At 36.7% G+C, this 23,586-nt stretch overlaps 1 protein-coding gene and 1 pseudogene across 1 annotated transcript in view; both read left to right on the forward strand.

Moving 5' to 3' along the window:
- NAALADL2 (N-acetylated alpha-linked acidic dipeptidase like 2) overlaps nt 1-23,586 on the forward strand; it is a 967,277-nt gene that overhangs the window by 77,114 nt on the left and 866,577 nt on the right. The gene's annotated exons all lie outside the window — the stretch shown is intronic.
- Nucleotides 18,039-18,514, forward strand: LOC125137853 (60S ribosomal protein L23-like; annotated as a pseudogene).

The following is a 23,586-nucleotide window of genomic DNA, read 5'->3' on the forward strand; positions in this document are numbered from 1 at the left end:
GTTTTCAGAACTTATAGCCTCAACTGTGATACCACACTGCCTCCTGATCAAAACCATTTTATGCAGGTAGCAAAAATGTACGTGAAGAAACAAGTCATTAGGACCTGGATCATTCTTCCTTTCTCCCACCTTCCTCCCTTCCTTCCTTCCCCACTTCCTTCCTTCTTTCTTTCCTTCCATAAATATTTATTAGGTATCTATTACGTTTCAAGCACTGTTCTAAGATACATCAGAAAACAAAACAAAATCACCACTCAGAGAATTTGCATTTCAGGAGTTGGATATTTATATGTGTTTTCATGGGGCCATCTTGCAGATATTTTGAGGAAAGTCAATGTTACTTCCTGTGTATAATGCAAAACAATAACACAAACAAGTTTGGGTAGTGAATAGGGTGGGAGGATGCAGCCGTGAATTTATTCCACATAGTGGATGAACAGTATCCATTCCCCTGGGCCTTGGCATTGAATAGTCTTTCAATTCATGAAATATTCATGGAGTTCCCATCATCTATCAGGCTCTGTGGTGAGTTCTCTTCTAGGACAGGTTATTGCATCACTCTCAGAGCAGCAAGAGAGGTATATCTCTATATTTCTGTTATTTGTAAGTGGAATTAATCCTATTATTTTTAAGTGGAATCAATCATTTTCTAATTATTTTTTCTTGATAAACACCATACACACGCTTTGTCCCTAGTAGCCAGGTATCAGGGAAATTAAAGTACTTAAAAAGCTAAATTATTAATGAATTTTTTACTCTCTTACACCATCATGTCTAGAGAAAAGCTCTCAGGTAGATTTTAATGTCACCATTCCTTGGGGTCTATTTAGAGATGGCTTTGGCATATCCCACCAGGGGCTTTGACCCTATTAGATGTGGTCCATTTAGCAAAAGTCCTATTTGCAATGTCCCTTCCAGCACATGCAAAGAAGGAGATCAAGCTTTCTGTAGTAATTATGCAATTTGATTGTGTACTGGCAAAACAAATAAATAAGACACTGGAGAATTGTAGTAAGCCTGACATGCAATGTTTGGGGCATTTTAATTACCAAAAAAATTAGTTATTTTCCACTCCCACTACCTTTAAACCATTTGGGAAATGTTATGCAGATGTAACTTGAATGCAACCATTTGTAGATCCATTAAAGGTTAAATTTGCATAAAAATTAATTCATTAAATGAAAACTGTACTATATTGAGGATGCGTCACACTGTGATTGACTGAAACTCCATTTTGTTAATTAAAGATGAGACTTAGTCACATTTAGATAATACAGGTAAATAGATATCGGGAGACCCTATTAAAAAGAATCAAAAAATGGAGGAGAGGTATCCATCTGGATCCTAACTCTTTGGTTAAGTTCAGCTAGGATAGTACGTTGTCTGTATCTTTAGTGAAACATAATCTGAGTTGTATTTATTATTTTATAACAATAAGATATAATTTACTATGTTCAATAAATAATCATATGAATGGAAGATAAGAACATAACAATGAAGACCCAAGAACACATTAGAGGAATTACGATGATACGAACATTGAAATTTGCCTAGTATAATGTCAGTAGGAAAATTTGATGACCTGAGTGGTGTGTTGTCACTCTCCTGTCACTAGAATCTGCTCACTTAAAAGACATTGTATGAGAAGTTAATAAAACATTGTATATGTAATTATAAGTTTCTATAACTTAAGAGCTGGGGTATGTATCTTCTGGATAATTCATTGAATTTGCAGAGTCAATTGTGGTTAGTGTAGATTTCTGAAATTTCTACATCCATTAAAATAAAATACTATTTATCTTTTTTAAAAGGCTCCTTATAAAAATGCTCCATGAATCTGAATGTAATTCAAAGGGTAAAATTCATTGCCTTTACGAAATGTAATTGGAAACATTTTTTCTTACTCCTAGAAAAGATTGAAATGGTTATTCAAGTAATGAAACTGGTACAGTGAAAAATTATGGCTTCCATAGATCATCAGTTATGCCATTGTCTTCTATTTATACATAACCTTTTCCTGAAATAAAACTACAAATATAATTCACTACAGATTTTTAAAGTTGGCAAGTGTACCATATCATGAGACTCTACCAATTTCCACAGTTATTTTAAAAACAATCTTTTTCACATTTAGTGCCAAATAAAACAAGTTCAAAGAAGATCCCCAGGCTGATTTTCTCATCAAAGACCCTGAGGTACCTGAGGGTTTCTCATCATTCTGAAACAACTGATGTCTGTTTGGATATTCTCTTCAAGTTTGCCCTTACATTTTGGAAAGCAGTGAAGGGTTTGAAGATCTAATAAGGAATTTACTTGGAGATCAGCCACCAAGTCTGATTCTTTCTCTGTCTTCATTTTCTGCAGAAAACAAATGATGAGAGCCCTCAAACTGAACACAAAACTGAACTGAGCTTGCCTGGTTGACTCATAAGTTTGTTCTATGCCAGAAAGGGTGGTGTTTGGATAAGAGTGTTAATGTCAAATGGAGAAAAATGGAGATATCAGAGCTTGAGGCAACCGGCTTCTGAGGCAGGCTGCTCTAGAGGATTAACAGCTGATTTGTTTTATACAGGATCTTTCCAGCCTCAGTGGGAACCTCCTTGATCTGAGGTCCTTTTCCACTGGAGGTTCTTACCGAGTGTGGGATGAGAGGAGCATCTCCTGACACAGGTGCACAGTAGCAAAAGATGCAAGGATTCATGTGGGGATTACTGAAGCAGAGTAATATTTGGTAGTGATTCTCTGGAATCAAAGGAAATGATTAGGGTGAATTTACACCTTTCCTGGGAAAAGCTATTTCCCCTCCTTCACCTTGCCACTCTGTACCTTTACATGGAAAGAATGTTTAATAGGTTTCCTTGTTGTTGTTTTTCTGCTAGCATCAGCTTAGGCCACAGACAGACTAACAGTAGAAGTGACATCTGCCTTTTCTCACTCTTTCTTTCTCTCCTTGGTGCTGCCAGAGCAGGACATAGCACAATGGGTCTGAAGGAAGACAGGGACAGAGGACCAAGGAGGGTAAAAGAACAAATCAAGCCCCCTCTGCTCCTTGCTAGTAACTAAGAGGGGGCCAGGTCTCAGCTAGGCAAAGGCCAGAGGCTGGTTGTATTTTGTGAGATACATGTTTTGGTTTCATTAGACTGAACTTTTTAATGCTTGAAAAGAGTTGCTTATACAATTCTAAAGCAACTTAAGCTATGAGTTTTGCCCAGGATAGCATCCAGAGACTGGGGAGGAAGACCCATCAGGAAGTTTTAAACTGGTGTAACAAAATAAAGTTATGACTTAATTGTATCTGTTTGAGTTCATACCAAGAAATATGCCTTTGACCAGTGTACTCTTTGGTTCTTTGCTTTATTTTTAGGATTGCTTTGGAAATTTTAAATGAATAGCATATTAACTTTAAGAGGTGATAGATTAATCATTTCATTGACTGTTTTCAAGGTGAAAAGATGAATAAGGGAGTTCAATGAGTTGAATAAAGGCAGCTTTGAGGATCAATGTGTCTATATTAGATCAACAGGGGAGTATGAGTAAGGCAGAAAGGCCAGGATTTTGTTTCTGTCTAATTAATTCATACCCCAGCTTGGAAAGTCTGTATCAACCCTGACAAATTCATTTCTTCCCTGTTGCTGAGGTAGTTTGCCAATGTAGTTTCCTTACTCTGGGACATCTTTTACCTCCCAGGCATATGAAAAACACCTATTCATGTTGTACATTACACCTTCTTGTAACCCTTCACCATACCATAGTCTACTCTCTCTCCCAGGTAGAACTTTCTGCTTGCTTTTGTTTCAACATTGAATAATATTCATATTTCTCTCTGAGTCTGTTTATTGCTTCATTTGCAACTATTTATGTAGAAATCTGCCTTCGTCTAATGAATGTGAGAACGCCTTGAGGGCAGGGTCTTGCTATATTTTTACTTGTATTCCTAAAATTTAATTTCCTGCATAGAATATCCTAGATACTCAACAACTATAAATGGAAGAATATACTCAAAGCATGCTGTTGTCTTTAAATTGAGAGGAGCACAGGTAGGTGGTCTAATGTGTCAGAAATACCAAGGAAGGCTAAGATTCAGATTTATTGCCCAGAGAAGACAACATTTGCTACATAATTACCTTTTTCAGTCCCCCAGAGTGAAAGAGTCTATTAGTCGTTACTGAAATTTAAATTTAAATGGAGTGATTCAGTTACTAATTGCATGTGCATCCAAATCTATTTATCTTTAGTTTGTTTTTCCTCAGCAAACCTTTTATGTGAAATAAATCCTAGCACAAGTAGAGTTATGTAGTTGCAATAACAAAACTGCTGCATTTGTATGTTTCTTTTGTTCATTGTTTTCCTTTTTCTTCTTGCATTACAAATAGGGCAATGTGTTTGTTGAAACTGGGATAAATTTTAATTCTTGATGAGTTCCTTCAATATTTAGCCTACTTACATTCAATCAGTGTGAAGCTGGTAAAAACTATCTTGTACTGCCAGAGTAAATTTAATTATATCAGTTGTTTCTTGTAGATAGTATGATTGCTTATATTCATTTTGTTATATGAGGCATTTGTAAGCACTTAGCAGTGCAATCAATTGTTTATGTAATAACTATCTTTCAAAAAGTAATTATTTCCAAAGTATTGGTGTGTCCTCTTGAAATATAACACATAATCTCCTTCTATTTGTGTTTTGGTGCTGGAAAAAAAAAAAGTCTAAATCAGGAAATTGTGAAATGAATTTGTGGAAACCAGGCCAATTTTCAATTGCTTTTGCATCAGCATGTGTGTTTGTTCAGAACTCTGAGAAACAGCTGGCACGATGTTGGTAAACGGTTTGCGAGCTCTTCACAGGGCCATCTAGAAGCAGAGACCACCTGAAAACAGACATGGTAGATGCTTTGAAATTGCATAAATATAGATCTTAATCTTGGAACTTATTGTTTTCTAGATAAAGCAGATGCTGCCTGTGCACTGTTCTGCCTGATGCACATAGGCCCTGAATGTATAATTGGCAATTGTTCTAAGGAAATACATCACAGAGAGGCATCACTGTGGTGAATCTCCAAGCTTTATCAAGATTGCTGGACATGATACACCGGAGAATCTCTCTACTAGCTGATTCAGTATAGTCTCTGGCAGAGATACTAAAGTATGCAGTGTGGCTGTGATCATTAAATGATCTGGGGAAAGGCCATAAATTGAAAATGTTTAGCATGTTCTTCTAGAAGCATATCTGTTGCGTGATAAGTAGTAATTTGTTATCTCTAGATGAAGCGAAGTTGCATAAGCATTGAGAATTGAGATTCTAAAACTCAATGATCCAATGCCCCAAATAATGCCTTTAGTCCACATGACTTAATTAAATATAGAGCTTAAGCACTCATCTTCTAGTTAGATTATGTCATTTTTAAAAAAGGCAGATCAATCACTTATATTCGTTGGATATATCTTTTGCTATGTTATTTATGAGTTGATATTCATGGCTTTTGACAAGATTGGTGCTACTTTTTGCATCAAATTCTTAAGGCTGATTGTCCCTCAGAGAGTCTGCTCATTCCAAGTAAGTGGCCTGGATAGTGCATGAGAAGTTTTAGGTCTGCTGATATGATAATGCAAACTATAGTGGATGGTTTGGAGTAGCTGGATCTACCTCCACAAGGTCTGCATAAAATGGAGTGAACTGGACACACTGTCAGGTGATAAGGGGACGTCTCTATTCTACATTAACTCCATTGTTTACTTTTGTAAGCTGCTTCATTATTCCAGTACTCAGGGTCCCCACCTATAAAAGTATGTGGTTAGAGTATGGTAAAGTCCCTTTTAGCTCAATCCTTCTATGATTATGAATTAGCATGGGTACTACAGAGTTGATGTACAAATCTGACACTTCCTTTTTTTATGGGAACACTGCTAGGTGTTTGCAGTTTGCCTTACATTAAGAGGCTGTATCAGTGTTACTTCTGGACCAGTGTAGTTAAGAAGCACATGTACTTTTTAGCCCCTCTTTCTATTTCTGTTGGTGACCACAGGCCAAGGAAATGGCAAAATCACAAAGTAGGGGTAATCACCATTTGGGGGAATGGTGACTCTTTGATCAAGAATAACCATTTTGGGAATTCCTCTGGTGGTGCAGCGGAAACGAATCAACTAGTAACCATGAGGTTGCAGGTTTGATCCCTGGCCTCACTTAGTGGGTTAAGGATCCGGTGTTGCTGTGGCTGTGGTGTAAGCCACAGCTGTAGCTCTGATTTGACCCCTGGCCTAGGAACTTCCATATACCATGGCTGCAGCCCTAAAAAGCAAAACCAAAAAAGAAAAATTGAACTTTATATAAGAAGCAATTTATGTTTGAATGTTTACCTATGTTAAATTATTACTCTAACTAATAATTTAGGACTATCTAATTATAAGAAATGTGCCAATTGGGGGTCTTATCTGTTTTACCTGCCCTTATAGAAAATCCTAAAGACTCCATCCAACAAAGGCTATAACTAATAAATGAATTGAATAAAATTACAGAATACATACAGAAAAGAGCTATGTATCCATATGCAATTATAACAATAAGGCACCTGAGAAAGAAAAAAAAGAAAACCATCTAGATTTTAATAGCCTCTATTGGAAAACATTATAGATAATGAATAAATAAGAGTTCTGGAAACATAGTCTTTGACGGTGTTAAGGAAACATTATTATTTTTTTTTTTCAAAAGCTACCTTCTCTAAAATATTTAACAGATTCCCTGAAAACCACCCAGGGTGTTAGAAGTACCTCTAGCTCACCTAAATGATAGACTTGCCTTTTGAGAAAATAAACTGAATGCTCTTGATTCCTACCATGTGTTTTAGTCTCATAGCATACATTTTAATTAATTCAACTATGCATTGTTAGCTTCTACAAACTACAGAGCAAGGTTTAATGTGGCTTAGTTGGAAATCTTATTTACTATGCAACAGAGCTTAACTGAAGGTGTGAGGAACTATTAAAAGTTGCTGAATCCAGTAACATCTACATTGGATATCAGAAGAGGCTAAAGATATATGTCACATTACTATGGGGAGAAGAAATCTGAAGTCTTTAAAAATAAATGTGCAAATGTTTGCAGATGATGTTTAGGATAAGCCTGATGGATGAGGATAAATAAATATCTATGAAAAGTAAGGATTATCATAGAAATTGTTTTTTCTTGTAAAAAGTGAAATATCTTCAGATGGAAATCCAACTTAAAATACATTTTGTGTATACAGAACTGAGAATCTGTAGATTCTTTGTAATGCCACTGAAAAAGAAATCTTAAGGTTAAGAATTTTAAGAAGGGCTTAGAAATGAAAACAATTTGATCCAAGATATTGAGTGATAGGGAAGTATTTTCCCTCTTTTAATTAATTTTGAAATATTAAACAGAGGATGAAAAAAAAAATGGTGGGATCATTGGTTACCTGGACCATAAGGGATAGTGCAGATTTTGCTTTAATTCTAGTACCCTCCATTCAATATGAGTAAACTGAGGTACAGATTAAATAATACATTCACATCCCATAGCTAGTGACAGTCCTAGGTTTATAGTTCTCTGCATTCTTAACCATTTGAGAGCATGAAAGGATATCTGGCAGGCTTTTCCCTCATCTCACAGTTAGAGACTTGTCCTAACTTTACCTCTGATAATGATGATTATGATCCATATGTAAAACTTACATAACATTTATTATGAGCCAGGCCCAGTTTTATATGTTTGACAGCTAGCAACTCATCCTATTCTCATAACAGCCAAGACTCACAGATCTTGCCTTCCAGAATTCAGTCTCCTACAATACTGTAACAGACTTGTTTTGTATGATGTGAGATGGTATGTCACTTCTGAGATTAGGTTTTGAAGACACTGAGGCTTTTGTCTTAGATGTGTACTCTCATTCTCCGTATCTCCTGGATCATTCACTCTAGGGGAAACCAGCTGCCATGTCCTGAGTAACTCCATGGGAAGGCCAAGTGGTGAGGAAGTGAAGCTTCTTGCCAACAGCTCTATGAGTGTTAGAATAAGTTCCCAGGGCCCCAGTTGAGCCTTCAGGTGTCTACAGCCTCCACCAATAGCTTACCTGAAACTTCATATGATATCATGAGCCAGAACCCCCTGGCTATGCTGCTCAAGCATTCCTGCATTATATTTAGGCCACCATTCCTAGCTGTATTAACAGCAAATTGTTGTTGTTGTTAATGGCATACACCGTTTCTAGTTTCTATGACACATGGTTTTTCAAGGCTGCAGTTTAGAGTTCGCCTCCTCTGTGGAAGAAAGTTTGCTATTGCCTGCAATTTCAAAATAAGAAAGTCTCACAAGTAGACCAGAAAAAATGTGAGGCAGAAGAGAGTTGTGCTATAAGTCACTGATGCACAGAAGTTAAGAAAAGGTGAAGGAGTGGGATGCATTAGCTGAGAAGAAGAGTGGCAAGGATGGACCCTTATATCAGACAAATAATTGCCTTCTGCCTGTTAAGCTGGGATCTGAAAGCCGTTTCCTTGGTTACAGGGACTTGATGCTCAATAGTCAAAAGTAAAATGATTTCAAGAGTGTTTGTTTCATAGTTGAGTGGGCTAAGAGAAAATATCAGCTTTCCTTGGCCTAATATATTCTCTTTATATGACTCTGCTGATGTCAAGCTTAGCATATTATCTGGCTTGAATCACTGATATTCAACAACTGAAGACATTGGAAAATGTGGTATGTTTCATGTGACCTAAATATAAAAAAAGATTCAAAACGGATGACTTTGAGAAATAATTCATGAGGAACATTTTTTGGATTAATAGAAATACTTCAGCCACGTTATACCTAGGATGATTTCAAAAAGCTATTAAGGAATTTTTATCAAGGATATTGGCATGAAAAAAATTGAGAACTTTATAGCCGGGCTGAATGTTGTATCTAAATAGAAAAAAAGGGAGAAATCAGAAAAACATTGAAAAATTATTAAATATGGATGCATTTCTAATTCTGGTTGGACAGACCTTGTAGTTCCCATGCCCTGTGAGAGGGATTATACCTCTGGGAAGTCTTCCCTTCGCAGTTAGTTGGCCTGTCACCATTCTGCCCAGTTACCTGCCCATAGACTTTCTCATGGCACTGTGATCGTTGGCTTCATGTCTCTCTGACCATACCTGTCATGGTATTGTTAGCTGGCAAGAATTAAGTAATATTTATCATTTTATCACACTCTGTGTGCATTGCTTGGCATGTATTAGGAGCTTAACAAAATGTTAGAGAAATGAAAAAAGTTTAAGGTAATATTTAGAAAAGATAGTGATGCACACATTTTTATTTCAGGTATAAATGTCTACTGTTAAGAAACTGCTAAGTTTGGTAAATCTCTACAATGACAGAGAAACGAATGTTTGGTAATAATTTTTTCCAGTTTTTAAATGAAGGATGTATTGCATTTTCTTACCATACAAATAACTTTAAAGGTCAAAGTTATTATAAGGAACTTAAAACATAGAGTTTGCCATAATAATTTGATTCTACATGCTATTTTGTATGTTATGTGAAATGATTTAAACAGAATCTAAAATTGTTACTTATTTATATTTATCAGGATATTTTAAAGATTCAACCCATTCTTTCTTCACTTATACAAATGCCTAGTGTACCTGTTATGTGCTTGTCAGTATTCTAAGCACAGAATCTTCACAACCTAGTGCCTGGTATGATAGAATTCTTGTATTCATAGAGCTTACATTTTTGTGGTAGGAGATATAAAATGAAATTATTCAGAATATCAAGAGTTCTTATTTAGACATGCTAAATTGAAGAAGCCTAATAGATTCACATTGAAATTGTGAGAAGGAAATACATATGTCTAGAGACTAGGGGAGAGATCAGGCTGGAAATAAAGAACTGGTATGTAGAAAAATCATGCTACATAAAGCCTCAGTACAGGTTAAAACCACCTAGGGAGAATGTGTCAATAGAAAGGGGGGAGGGGAGAAGGAAGGAAGGGAGAGAAAGAAAAGAAAGAAACAAAGAAAGAAAGAGAGGGAAGAGAGGGAAGGAGAGAGGTAGAGAAAGAAAGAAGAGAAGAAAGATCAGAACAGATCATGGACACACCAGTGTTTAGAGGTCTGGCAAAACAAGATAATCCATTAAAAAGACCATGAGGTAGATGATACTAAGAAGCCAAAAGTGAAAAAAGTGTTTCAATAAAATGAAAGTAGTTATTACTGTGAGAGGTAGCAAGGATAAAGACTGAGAATTAACCCTTGTGTTTTTCAAGATGATGGTTTCAGTGACCCATGTATTCCTACTACTTCTTGCAATAATAGTAGTAATACCACTCAATAACAAATACCCATGGAGCACTTAGGCCAAGACACTGTTCTAAGTGATTAACAGGAATTAAGCAATTTAATCTCATATATAAGAACCATCTTATTGGAGTGATGATTGAAAATATATAATTGGACTGGGCTGAGAAGAAAATGAGAAGTGGTTATATTAGTTGTCTGTTGCTATATTAAAAAATAACAAAACTTAGTGGCTTGACAACAGCAAACATATATTATCCCATTCCTCCTATAGATTTGGAATTCAGAAGTGTTTAATTGGTTAGTTCTGCCTCAGAGTCTCACGAAGTAGCAGTTAGATATTGGATGGGGCTGCAGTGATCCTGAAAGATCCACCTGTAATATAACTTGGTCCCAAAGCTGTTGGCTGGAGGCCACAGTTCCTCATATCCAAGCCTTTCCACAAGGCTGGTACCAACATGGCAGCAGGTTTTCCTACAGAGCAGGCACTCAAAGGAGGGGAAAGCTGTGACACTTTTCATGACTTATTCTCAGAAGTTACATCGTACCATTTCTGCTATTTCTGTGTCAAAAAGGGGATTCTTAAGGAAATTTCTGCTTCACCTTTTGAAGAAAATGACAAGGAATATGGACATATTTAGTTCAATGATAAAGGAGAGAAGATTCCAGATGTATGCAACTACTTTGAGAATTTTCTTTTGAAAAGGGTAGCAGAGAGATGAGAGATTAATTGAAATAAGAGGAAGAATGAGAGGTTTTTTTTAAATTTTTAAGGACAATATGAAGTCATATTCTGTGTTCATAGGAATGGGAAATCAACATAAAGTTGAGAAAGAGGATACCTACTGCCTGGAGTTCTTAAGTAGGTTTGGTAGGGGAAGAGGGATCCATATAGAAAGGAAGGAGCTGGGATGCTGCTTTCATAGAAATCAGAGGGAAGTTACAGAGACAGGTGGGGTGGGAAATTTCATGAAGGGATGATGGGGTATTCTTTATGATATAAGCTATTTTTTTTCCTGGGAAGTGGTAGATAAGAATAGCAGTGGAGAATGAGGGGTAAAGAGGAGGTACTGGGAATTTAAGAAAGGAAGTAAGAAATGTGGGCTATTTGGGAGCGAAGGAAAATAATTGACTATGGAAGGTACAGTAGGACTGTCTGGCTTGTATGTTGCCCATTTGAGATTCATGATCATAAATGTAAATGATTCCAGTCAACACATCCAGGATTATGACTATCTGAGGCCAGATCATTATTACCAGAGACCCGAATAACTGTAATAGTTCCCTATTAAATGGTCTTCCTTCTCCCAGATTTCTTTTCCTCGCCACTGTCACATCAATCTTCTCAAAACGCTTTTCTGCATAAATTAAGCTCTAGGCCAACAATTTCACTGTTTCCCCTTGCTCTTCAAGTTCAAATGCTTAGATTTTAATCCCTACGCTTATCATAATATGGTCTTAGACTGTGTCTCCAATCACAGCAAAGCATAAAACCTTTTCCATTGGACAATGACTGTTTTATATTTTAATGATGTGTTATGTTTTAGGATTGTTCTTCTGGCAGATTTATGTTTTAGAATGGTCATTCTGGCAGTTGCATAGAAATCTTTTTGAAAAGGGCACTACCAGATTCAGGGAGACCAGCAAGGTGGCCATCATCAGGAAATGTGATGATAACCTCAGTTAAAGCATTAGCAGTGGGAAGAGAGGTGAGTGGATGAGGATGAGAGATAGGAAAGGTAAAATATCTCAACTTGAATATAGGGATAAAGTGATAGGGAGGTGTCTAGAATTATAAATGGATTTTTTACTTACACGATTGTAGAAAAAATGGCAACATTCAATGAGAAACTGGGTAGAAAAAGAAGAAACAGGATAAGGAGAAAGAGCAGTTCAGTTTAGTACATATATAACTGAGATACTTAAGTTATATGCATTTGTAGATGTTCTACAGTCCCCAGGGAGAAATAAATCTAAAGTTTCAGAATGAGTTCAAGAATGGAGGTCATAATTTGGGACCCAGCACTGAAGATTTAAAGATAGAGGAAGAGATTTCCAGGAAAAGGAATTAAAAATCTAACAGCCAGAGGGAAAGGAGAAATAAAGTAATTAGTAGTATTTCAGCGGGAAAAGAAAGGACTTTTAGGTCCTCTCATATTTATATTTAAAAAGAACTGGAACAAGTTACACACATTGGCTCTGAACCATGAGTGTTTGTTGGTATCATGAAGGGGCCTTCTTTAAAAAAATTCAATATCTGGGTTATATGCCTTATAGATTAAACTCAGAATGCCTAAGCCATGGGAGGTAGAGATCCTTTTTTGAAAATTCCCAATGATTCTCATGAACATCAACTGAAGAGATTTAAAGAGGTAGAGTGATTTGGCTGTCTATATGTTTCACATATTATATACAACAGGAGAAATACAAATGGAGTAAAATTAGTCTTCATGTGGCAATAAAGCTTAGATAGTACTAACACTATGAGAGGGTAGGGAATGTGAGCTGGCTTTATGTGGTACATTGGGAAAAAAGTTCCTTTTAGAAACTTCTTTTAATTCTATATGTGTGGTTCTTTGTAATTTGTCTTTGCTGATCCTCTCTCAAAGAGTACAGTTTATTTCTTTTCCTCCATCATTTGAGCTGGATTTGTGATTCGCTTTGCCCAATAGAATGTGGTAGTAATCATATTTCAGAAGTTCTGAGACTAGACCTCAAGAGACTTTGTAGCTTTTGTTCTCTCTCTCTCTCTCTCTCTTTTTTTTGCCTTTCTGAGCCCACACTGTGAAGAAGCATACTACTCTCCTAAGGGAGAGAGACCATATGGAGAGAGAGACTCTGCTGATTGCCAGTACTGTCCTCCAGACCCACCATGTGAATGGAGACATTTTGGACAATCCAGGCCCAGTTGAACCATATGATGACTGCAAGCACATCAGTGACCCCAGGCAAGACCAGCATAGGAGCCTCCCTTCTTAGCACAGACCAAATAGCCAACTCACTAAATTGTAAATAGAACAGTTATGGTGCAAGCCACCATGTTTTGACAGGGTTGTTATGCAGCAATAGACTGCTCATACACTGTGTAAGAAACAGTTGCCAATCCTTAGATGTAACTCACCAATCAACTGGTTGTAAATCCTTTTCTGCATAGATATTTTTGATGTTTTCTGGACAACCTATTTTTAAATCTCTCCTGAACACTCAAACCTTATGTCAGTACTGTAACTGAAACAGTATTTTTAGATTACTCTTTAGAACTCTTTTAAATCTTTCATTTTGATGTATTTGTCTCATGATTTATTCTCCCAAATTTATTTCCCACCTCTAATTTGGATATGTAAATGAAAGAAGGTAGCCAGAGATGGCTACTCCTGCTGCTGTTATTATTGCCACAACCACTACAGTAATATAAACAACTAATTTTATCAAACTTTTACTCATTGTAAGAAGCCCTCCCATGAGCTTGGCTTTTAGTAACTCATTTTATTCTAACACTCTGTGACCTGGGCTGTATTATATCCTGTCTTACAGATGAGGAAAACAAGGCTCAGGGTAGATAAAGTAATGTTCTCAGGGCCACAAAACTAGTACGGACTGGAAAGTGACTGGACACAGGTTTGACTGAATGCACAGCCTGTTTTCCTAACTATGGTAGTCATTTAATTTTATACCCAAATTACTTTCATGACATCCTCCACAAAATTTCATTTTGTGAATTTGCACGAAAACAGAAAGACAGAATTTGGGGCCACATTTTTTTAATATAGGAAAAGAAAATTAATACTCTTTGTGTCAGTCACTTTCACACACACGTACACACACACACACACACACACACACACACATATATATACACATATGTGTAATATAATCCTCACAGCCATCCTACATAGTACTTATCATTTCTATTTTTTTTTTGTCTTTTATCTTTTGAGGGCCGCACCCGTGGCATATGGAGGTTCCCAGGCTAGGGGTCTTTCAGAGCTGCAGCTGCCAACCTATGCCGCAGCCACAGCAATGCCAGATCTGAGCCTCATCTGCGACCTACACCACAACTCATAGCAACGCCAGATCCTTAACTCACTGAGCGAAGCCAGGGATCAAACCCATAACCTCATGGTTCCTAGTCAGATTCGTTTCCACTGAGCCATGATGGGAACTCCTCATTTCTACTTTTGTGGCTTATAAAACAGGGATATGTTTTCCAAAAGTCATATAACTTAAGAACTGGTAAGGCTAGACACTAACAAGTCTGTGGAGCCCTAAACCTCAAATCTTTGTTTTATGATACTTGGCCTTTTTCTTTGAATTTATATCTTTGAATTTATAAACTTAAAGTTTACATTTTATTTTATTTATTTATTTTTTGTCTTTTTGCCTTTTCTAGGGCCGCTCCCACAGTATATGGAGATTCCCAGGCTAGGGGTCGAATCAGAGCCGTAGCCACCGGCCTACACCAGAGCCACAAAAATGCAGGATCTGAGCCGTGTCTGCAACCTACACCACAGCTCACGGCAATAGCCGAATCGTCAACCCACTGAGCAAGGGCAGGGACCGAACCCACAACCTCATGGTTCCTAGTCGGATTTGTTAACCACTGCACCACAACAGGAACTCCTAAAGTTTACATTTTAAATGGAGTTATAAACTCCATTTTATTTCCCAGAGTCCTAATTCTTCTTTACAGAGTAAGTTGCCAGGAGCTTTTGCATCTTTTAGGCTCTCCTCCTAAATGTTACTTTCTCAGGGAGGCCTTTCTGATGTCCCATGTTAGCTGGGTTTCCCCTGTTCCCATCCTACTAAGACACCTGTCAGTTTCTTTATGCTTTATGCAACATTCGTCATACTTTTAACTGTTTCCATTTCTGTCTTTCCTGCTAAACTAGAATCTCCATGCAGATGGGAACATTTTTGTCTTGGGCATTATTAAAACCCTAGCCCTACCACAGAGCCTGGGGCAGAGCAGGCCCTCAATAAATATTTTCGGAATTAATTTATGAACTTTTAGAAGATGAGCAGGCCTGGAGAAATGACATGTGTGTGTTTAAATTGATTTTAACTTAAAGACCACATAATACAGTAAGAACATCTTTGATAATAAGAGCAGAATAAGTGCAGTTTTGAGATGGGATAACACTTTCAGGACCTAAAGGCCATGTTAATGTGAAATTCTTTATGCTTCATTAAAAGCTTGTCATGGAGCTCACAGAAATAGCCTTGACAGCTTTTTGCTTGCTGTGCTGTCAAAGTGGATATCTTAGGCCACTGTGCTAAGGAGTCTAGCATTGACTACAGGTTTGTTTCCATGGACACCTATCACTAGCAGCAGATAGAAAATAAACTCGACCAAAACATAAGACAGTATAGTTTTAATAAAAGCAGAATTAAGGAAAAGTTACATAAAAATAGATTACCTGTACCAGTCAAAAACAGAAGTCAGGATTTCCCATCGTGGCACAGTGGTTAACGAATCCAACTAAGAACCATGAGGTTGCAGGTTCTATCCCTTGGCCTTGCTCAGTGGGTTAACCATCTGGCATTGCCATGAGCTGTGGTGTAGATTGCAGACACAGCTCGGATCCCGTGTGGCTGTGGCTCTGGCGTAGGCCGGTGGCTACAGCTCCAATTAGACCCCTAGCCTGGGAACCTCCCATATACCACAAGAGCGGCCCAAGAAATGGCAAAAAGACCAAAAAAAAAAAAAAAAGTCAGATATTGAGCTGCTTAAAATAAAGTTCTTATGCCCTTTTTATCATTTTAAACTATTTTTGTAAAGTAGCAATATTTAAATAAGTAGGCAAGATATATGCCTTTAATGTCCTAATTATTACTTCTGATGACTGCAAAGATTAATACTTTTTCTTTTGAAGAAGATAACCCTTAAGCAGATGACTTGGAACCAGGTAGAGGAAAAATATGGTTGGTTTTATTATTCAATTTCATGCTGGAACATTAACACTGTATAAAGCCAACCATAAGACCACATTTTAATACACTTAGAAATAATTATTTCAAATAAATACATAAATGTGAAAAATATAATCTATGTAAATCTATGTAAATGGATAGTTATAGTGAATTAGTATATAATATCACTGAGTAGATTGCTCACGGTTTCATTAAATAAAAAAGACTAAAGACCTAGGTTAGCAAGAAAAAGCTTTTTTGCTCTATTTCAGTTGCTTTAGGTTGTTAATCTGGTCTGAGATGATCAACTTCTCATTAATCATAATAATTAGGGGTAGATTTACTGAGCATTAGTGTAATTTTCAATCATGCTAATAGTTGTGCAATCCTCCATTCATTAATATAAATGAGGTAAATTAGAACCATGACATTATAAAGATGAGGCAGAAGCTGCAGGAACTTTCATGGATCCTCCCTAAACCCCATTAATTTAATTGTAATATGTTGTTCCTCAATACTTTCTTTCACTCTCTTTATTTTCCGTTGCTAATGGTTCTTCAGATTGGTTAATGAGCATACTAACCTCTTAATTTAAGTGACTGCTATGGTGTGGTCTAAATCATACATACTTATCTTGTCTCATTACCTTTAACCCTTTCCTGCATGTTCAGTCAACAAGCATTTATGGAGTAGTCACTCATGTAATTTGGAATTAGATATATCAGCACAACATGAAAGAAATGAGGCATCCCATCTTTCAGGAGATCTCAGTCTATAATATATTGTGGATTGGATTGAAATCATTATTAAAAATGTAATAGCAATTCCAAAGTAAAAATTTATCTCTTTATAGTATTCTTTAACTTTTTATTTATATCCAAAAGATATAAAAATAAATTCTCTTATCTCTCATTTTTTGTATAGATAGCCTCAGAGATGCCTTCCCTGAAATACCAACGTAAATTGGGTCCTCATTTTCTGGTTCTAATCCCAGCTTTTATGCTTTTCCTCATAGCACTTGACAAATTATACAGAAGGTTTTTGTGTGTGTGTGGTTATTTACTTACTTTTACTTCCTCTATGTTGTAAGCAAATTGAGGGCAGGAACTATAACTGTTATCTTCAGATTCTATCACATTATCTACTACATTGCCACTCCCAATTAATATTTATTAGTGAATTTCAGTTGCCCTTGTGGCTTAGTGGTTAACAAACCTGACTAAAATCCATGAGGATGTGGGTTCGATCCCTGGCCTTGCTCAGTGGGTTAAGGATCTGGCATTGCTGTGAGCTGTGGTATAGGTTGCAGACAGACTTGGATCCTGCATTGCTGTGGCTCTGATATAGGCCGGTGGCTACAGCTCTGATTTGATCCCTAGCCTGGGAACCTCCAAATGCCACAAGTGCAGTCCTAAAAAGACAAAAAGACCAAAAAAAAAAAATTTATTGGTGAATAAATGAGTGAACCAGTATATTTGTGGTGCTCATTCAATTAATCATAAAGACACTTGCTTGATCTTAGAATCTAGAATATGACCACATTGTTCTTTTGCATAAAATCTTAGATTGGACGTTAAGAAGGTTATTCCATTTTGTTGAGAGATATGGTCATTCTCATTGGGAAAATTTACTTTTTTCAAATCTGTTTATTGAGGAAATCTCACCAAAAAAAAAAAAAAAACAACTCTAGACCAGAGGATTTTTTGACTCCAACTTAATTATATTTGTGGACTTTGCAATGACTGATCTCATTCATTCATTGAGCAGATCTTTACTGCCTTCTTTGTTTGGGGCACTAAGAATGACCCTGGGACTTTTCATCCTTGCCTGGTCATCAAGATGTTGAAGTGAGGACGTGGTAGGTCCTCTGATGCTAAGTTCTGGATTTCCTTCACTCTTCCGGTTGAATCAGTGACCAACTGTGCTGATAACATGGGAGCAAAAACCTGTATATCATTTCTGTGAAGGGGAGCAAGGGAAGACTGAATAGACTGCCTGCTCTTGGTGTGGGTGCCATGGTGATGGCCACAATCAAGAAAGGGACACTGGCGCTCAGAAAGAAGGTACATCCAGCAGTAGTAATTCAACAATGAAAGTCATACTGGAGAAAAGATGGTGTGTTTCTTTATTTTGAAGATAATGCAAGGATCATAGTAAATAATAAAGGTGAAATGAAAGGTTCTGCCATCACAGGACCAATTGCAAAGGAATGTGCAGACTTGTGCCCCAGGATTGCATCCAACGCTTGTAGCATTGCATGCTTCTTCAGTGTATTTGTAAAACGTAAAGAAAAATGGCTTTTGGTGCTTACCTGAAACAAAAAAAAAAAAAAAGAAAAAAAAAGAATTGCTCTGGGGATATCATACATGGCAAGTTTCTTTTTTTTTTTTCCCCTAAAGAACTTAATCTACTTGGATAAACTGTGATATGAGGTGCTCGAGCAACAAATAAATGCCAAAACTGGTATTTGAATTCACTGCAGAGTCCTAAAGGCTATGCTCTTCCTGATGAAACATACAACTCTTTCAAAGGAGTTTGGACTTTACTAAAAACAGTAGCAACATCATGGCTCTCACACAATTTAAGTATGAGAGGCATATATTCAGCATTTTTCTTTATTTAATGTGGCAAGAAAATGGGGGATAAATTTGAGAGGAGAGAGAAAACTTATACTAGGAGACCAACTAAGAAACCATTGCTTACTCTGTCAAAATGTAACAAGGCAATAGCAGTGAAAATGAAGGGTAAAGGAAAAGAATGGATTTCCAGTGAAAGGGAAAAACTCAATAGGCTTCAGTGGCAGACAAATGTGGGAATAAGGAGAGATGTGAGTGAGAGAAAGGATGGGATTAAGTAAGATCTATTTGTAGTTTAGCCACCTGGGTGGATGACATTGCTCTTCACTGAAGTAATGGATAGCTGAGAATCAAGTTAAAGGAGGAGAAAAAAAAATCAGGTTCTTATTTCTTTTTTTAATAGTGTGGACGTAGTTTGAAAGAAGCCCTGAGAATTTCCTGAGATGTGATGGGTGTGTTTCTACTATTATTGCAGTTGCTATCGTTTGCCATGTGCACCATCGCTACCACTGCTGCTGCTGCTGGTACTCCCACTTTTGAACATTTTTTCTCAGCTGTGCACTAAATAGATTGTTCTGTGTCTCAAAGTCCTCGAAACAAACCCCTATGATAAATGTTCATTGCTATTTAATATTGAGTAAACTATTATGTAAGCATTGCTAAATGACAGTGCTGAATGTCACAAAATTTAATGAATGTCAGAGCAGAGGTGCAGCCTGACTCCAATGCTAATGCTCCTTCCAGTGGCTTCCATCTACTCAATTTCAGACTATTTGTGTTTGAAGCACCTATGGGACAGCCGGGTTTCCTAATTTGTGAAGTGTGGTTAATAACAACTGGCTAAATGTGTGAAACTGAGGTATGCTTCCAAGTGTGGAATATTGTTATTGAAAAGCTTCTAATTTTTTTCTGTGCCATTCAATATTAATTAATTTCTAGAAAAGAATTTGATTAAGCCGTGGCTTACTAAGTGCTTTGCAATTCCAGGCAGAACATTTTCTTTGGAATGAGTAATTTACCTTCTATTTAAGGCCTTCAATAGAGAAAAGATTGATATGACAGAAAAGATTGATATGATGACGCTGGAAAGAACTTTAGAGGTTGGGTTTATATGAAAAAAACTGACATCTGGGCCAAAGCTGCCAATGATAGCCCTTAAGTTGTATACAGAGATGTTTTGCTCCACCTACATAATATATTGATGGTGGGTCGCATCAATGACTTTGTCCTGACCATGATCGCCACAGTTAACTGCAGTCTTCAACCCTCCCTATTTTATTAATCGCAGACACTTTTTATTCATTAGTCTACCTGGCCTCATGGTGCTTATGTTTGTGATACCTTATTTAAAGACTTGTTCAGTACTGTAAATTAATTAATTCTGTAGGGAAAAATGGAATATGTGGCTCAAGATTTATTTTCTTTTGGGATGTTAAACTTACCACTAATTTTTTCTTGTGTGGAAAAATCTACTAGTCTACTAGAATTGCCATAACAAAAATAACACAGACTGGGTAACTTGAGAATATGAATTTGTTTTCTTACTGCCTTCAGCCTAGAAGTCTAAGATCAAGGTTCCAGCAGGGTTGACTTCTTCTGAGGCCTCTCCCTTAGCTTGCTGGTCACTACCCTCTCACTGTGTCCTCTTTTGGCCTTTTCTCTCTATGTGTCAATGGTGTCTCTTCTTCTCAGTCATACTGGATGAGCGCCCACTCATATGAATTTAGTTGAGCTTAATTAGCTCTTTTAAGGCCCTCTTTCCACATTCGTATACTCAGAGGTCCTGGGAGTTCAGACTTCAACATAAGAATTTGGAGGGGAACACAGTCCCATCCATAATAAGGAGTTTTTGTTGAATGAATTAAGGAATTCTATTTTGAAATGTTTGGGACTGCATCTTCCCTGGACAGCCCAGAGCACTGTTTTTTAACCTTCATTAATGTGCTGTTTTATATGACTATACTTTACATACTTGTATTATCTTCATTACAAGGTTGTAAACACCTTGAGGGCAAAAATTGTTGCTCTATGTCCATTACAGAATACATCTTCAAGAAATAATTATTTGATTAAAAAATAAAAAACAACACTTTTAATCTTAATTTATCACTCCTTCCTCAAATTTAATTGTATTTTCATCATGAAAGAAGAGGAAATTAAAGCACTGTTTTAGAAGAAAGAATTAAGATTATTTTAAAATATCAAAATAGAACTATATGGTTGGAGTTCCCGTCATGGCCCAAAGAAACGAATCCAGCTAGGAACCATGAGGTTGCAGGTTCAATCCCTGGCCTCACTCAGTGGGTTAAGGATCCATCATTGCCATGAACTGTGGTGTAGGTTTGCAGACGCAGCTCAGATCTGGTGTTGCCATGGCTGTGGTGTAGTTTGGCAGCTGTATCTCTGATTGGACCCCTAGCCTGGAAACCTCTATATGCTGTGGTGCAGCCCTAAAAAGCAAACAAATACCTATACAGTTTAGTCAGTTTTAATAAAATTGAAGGTAATGGCTGATTTCAATGAGTTGCATGTGTTGATATCCAGTTTATTTTTTAGATGATTATTTTTATGTAATACTAATGTTGTAGTTTTAATTGATATTCGTTACTAAGATATCTAAATTTTAAGTTTATTTTATGTAAATATATTTGTAGGAAAAAACATTATTAAGTTACCACATACCTATTTTTTCGTAGTTGAAGCACTTATTTCAGGTTTAATTTTGCATGTCCAAAAATCTATATAGGAATGATGAAAACTATATCTAAGCAAATTGGACCACTCAGTGTATTTCTCTCTAGTGACAGGAAAAAGTATATTAAAAATATATATGTATTAAGATACATTTCATTTGGAGTTCCCGCCCCCTGGCTCAATGGGTTAAGAGTCTGACTCCATTGGCTTAGGTTGCTGTAGAGGCATGGGTTTGATCCCTTGCCAGGTACAGTGGGTTAAAGGATCTGGTGTTGAGTTACCTCCCACTTGGGTTGCAGCTGCAGCTTGATTTCAATCTCTGGCCCAGTAGCTTCCATATGCCACAGGTGTGGCCATAAAAAGGGAGAAAAAAAAAAGAAAAGAAAAAGTATAAAAAGAAAAAAGATACACTTAATTTACCATTGACCCAACTTTGTCATAAAGATTTTTCACAGATTTTGTCTAATTAATTGAATCACAAAGAAGATAATGAAAAATGTGGAGATATAGCTTATTGTTTTTTAACTGTATATTTGCTGAATTTTTTTTTTTTTTTTGTCAAGCCTGTGGCATGTGGAAGTTCTAGGGTCAGGGATCAAACCCTTGCCACAGCAGCCGCTTGATACAGTGCAGTGACAGTGGCAGATCCTTGGCCCCCTGTACCACAAGAGAATTCCTGAATCATTTCCTCGAGAGCATAGTAATGTCACATCAAACGAAGAAATGTCAACTCATTCCCTTATTGATATTTTGCGGGTTATTTATAAAATAACTTCACTCAAATAGATGAAACTATCTTCTTTTTATTGTCCAGAATACTTTTTAATGCTCTGTTTAAACTTAGAGCATTTGAAGATAAATGATCTTTGAGTCTTTTAGTCTTTGGCCTTGCATTATTTATTTTTTTTTATTCATTTGTTAATTCAGTCACATATTTAATAAAGCTTTAGCAGGGGCCTCCCAGTGCAGGCAATACCATTATTAGCTGCATGAACTGGGTAAATCACTAAACCCTTATCTGCCTTGGTTTTGTCCCCTGTTAAATGGGGATGTTAATGCTTCCTAAAGCTATTAAGGATCTTAAATTAGTTAGTGTGACAGCTACCAGAACAGGGTTGGGCACATATAGGGATGAGCCCAACTGTTATTTTTCCTTCCTTCCAATCTGACTGCCAGAATTTATTGTTTTCCTTCTGATTGTCAGGAACTTAAATGACTGCAGTAGAATTTTAGGACTTCAAATTTGGAGGATATTTTAGCAATAATATCATTCCTCTTCCTCTTCAGAGAATTTGAACATGGAGCCGACCTATTCAGAAAATACCATGGTACAGTTGGAGAACATTTCTTTAATTCGATCCATGTATTTTTCTTGATCATTACAGTCATTTGTATAGGAGGGAAAGAAGGAGAGAGAGGCAAACATTTAAGGTATATTGGCTTTGCTTGTGACTTTTGTGGTATGGCCAGACATATAATTATTTAGGCTTCAGAAAATTTTTTTCCCCTTTATCTTAGTTAAAAAACAAAAAACAAAAACAAAAATACTTTCTTTCAAAAGAGAGAATTTTTGAAATTTTTCTGATTTGGGAAATTATGAAGTTCGCTTTACAGTCAATTTAGTTTCAATGAATTAATTGCCCTTTAAAACAAAGGGGTTTGCCAGTTTCCTTTAGAATTGGTACAGTAGCATGCCATAGTACAGAGCTAGGGAAGCAGAATGAGTACCCAAGTACTAAATTCTGTTCCTGCTGCCTTCCCTGAGTGACTTAAAAGCTCTCTGGAGCTGGTGTGGCATCTTTCTGCTTCTGTTACCTCCTTCATATATGGGGTTAGTAATAATTGTTGACAATGACAGTAATAATGTTGTTATGATAACATATAATTTCTATAAAGCATTCATTGGAAGAAGTCCTAAAAGGCATCCATATGGGCTACATCATTTCCAATCATATTGCACATAAGACACCATTGTTGTTATAGGCAGAATTCTAAGATCGTTCCTGAGATTCCTGCCTCCCAATGCACATACCTTGAATAATTCTCTCCCCTTGACAGTGGGCAGTCTTTGAATACAATTTTGTTACTCCTTTGATTAGGTTACCTATATAACAAAT

The sequence above is a fragment of the Phacochoerus africanus genome, chromosome 1, assembly GCF_016906955.1.
Source record: "Phacochoerus africanus isolate WHEZ1 chromosome 1, ROS_Pafr_v1, whole genome shotgun sequence".
NCBI lineage: Eukaryota > Metazoa > Chordata > Mammalia > Artiodactyla > Suidae > Phacochoerus > Phacochoerus africanus.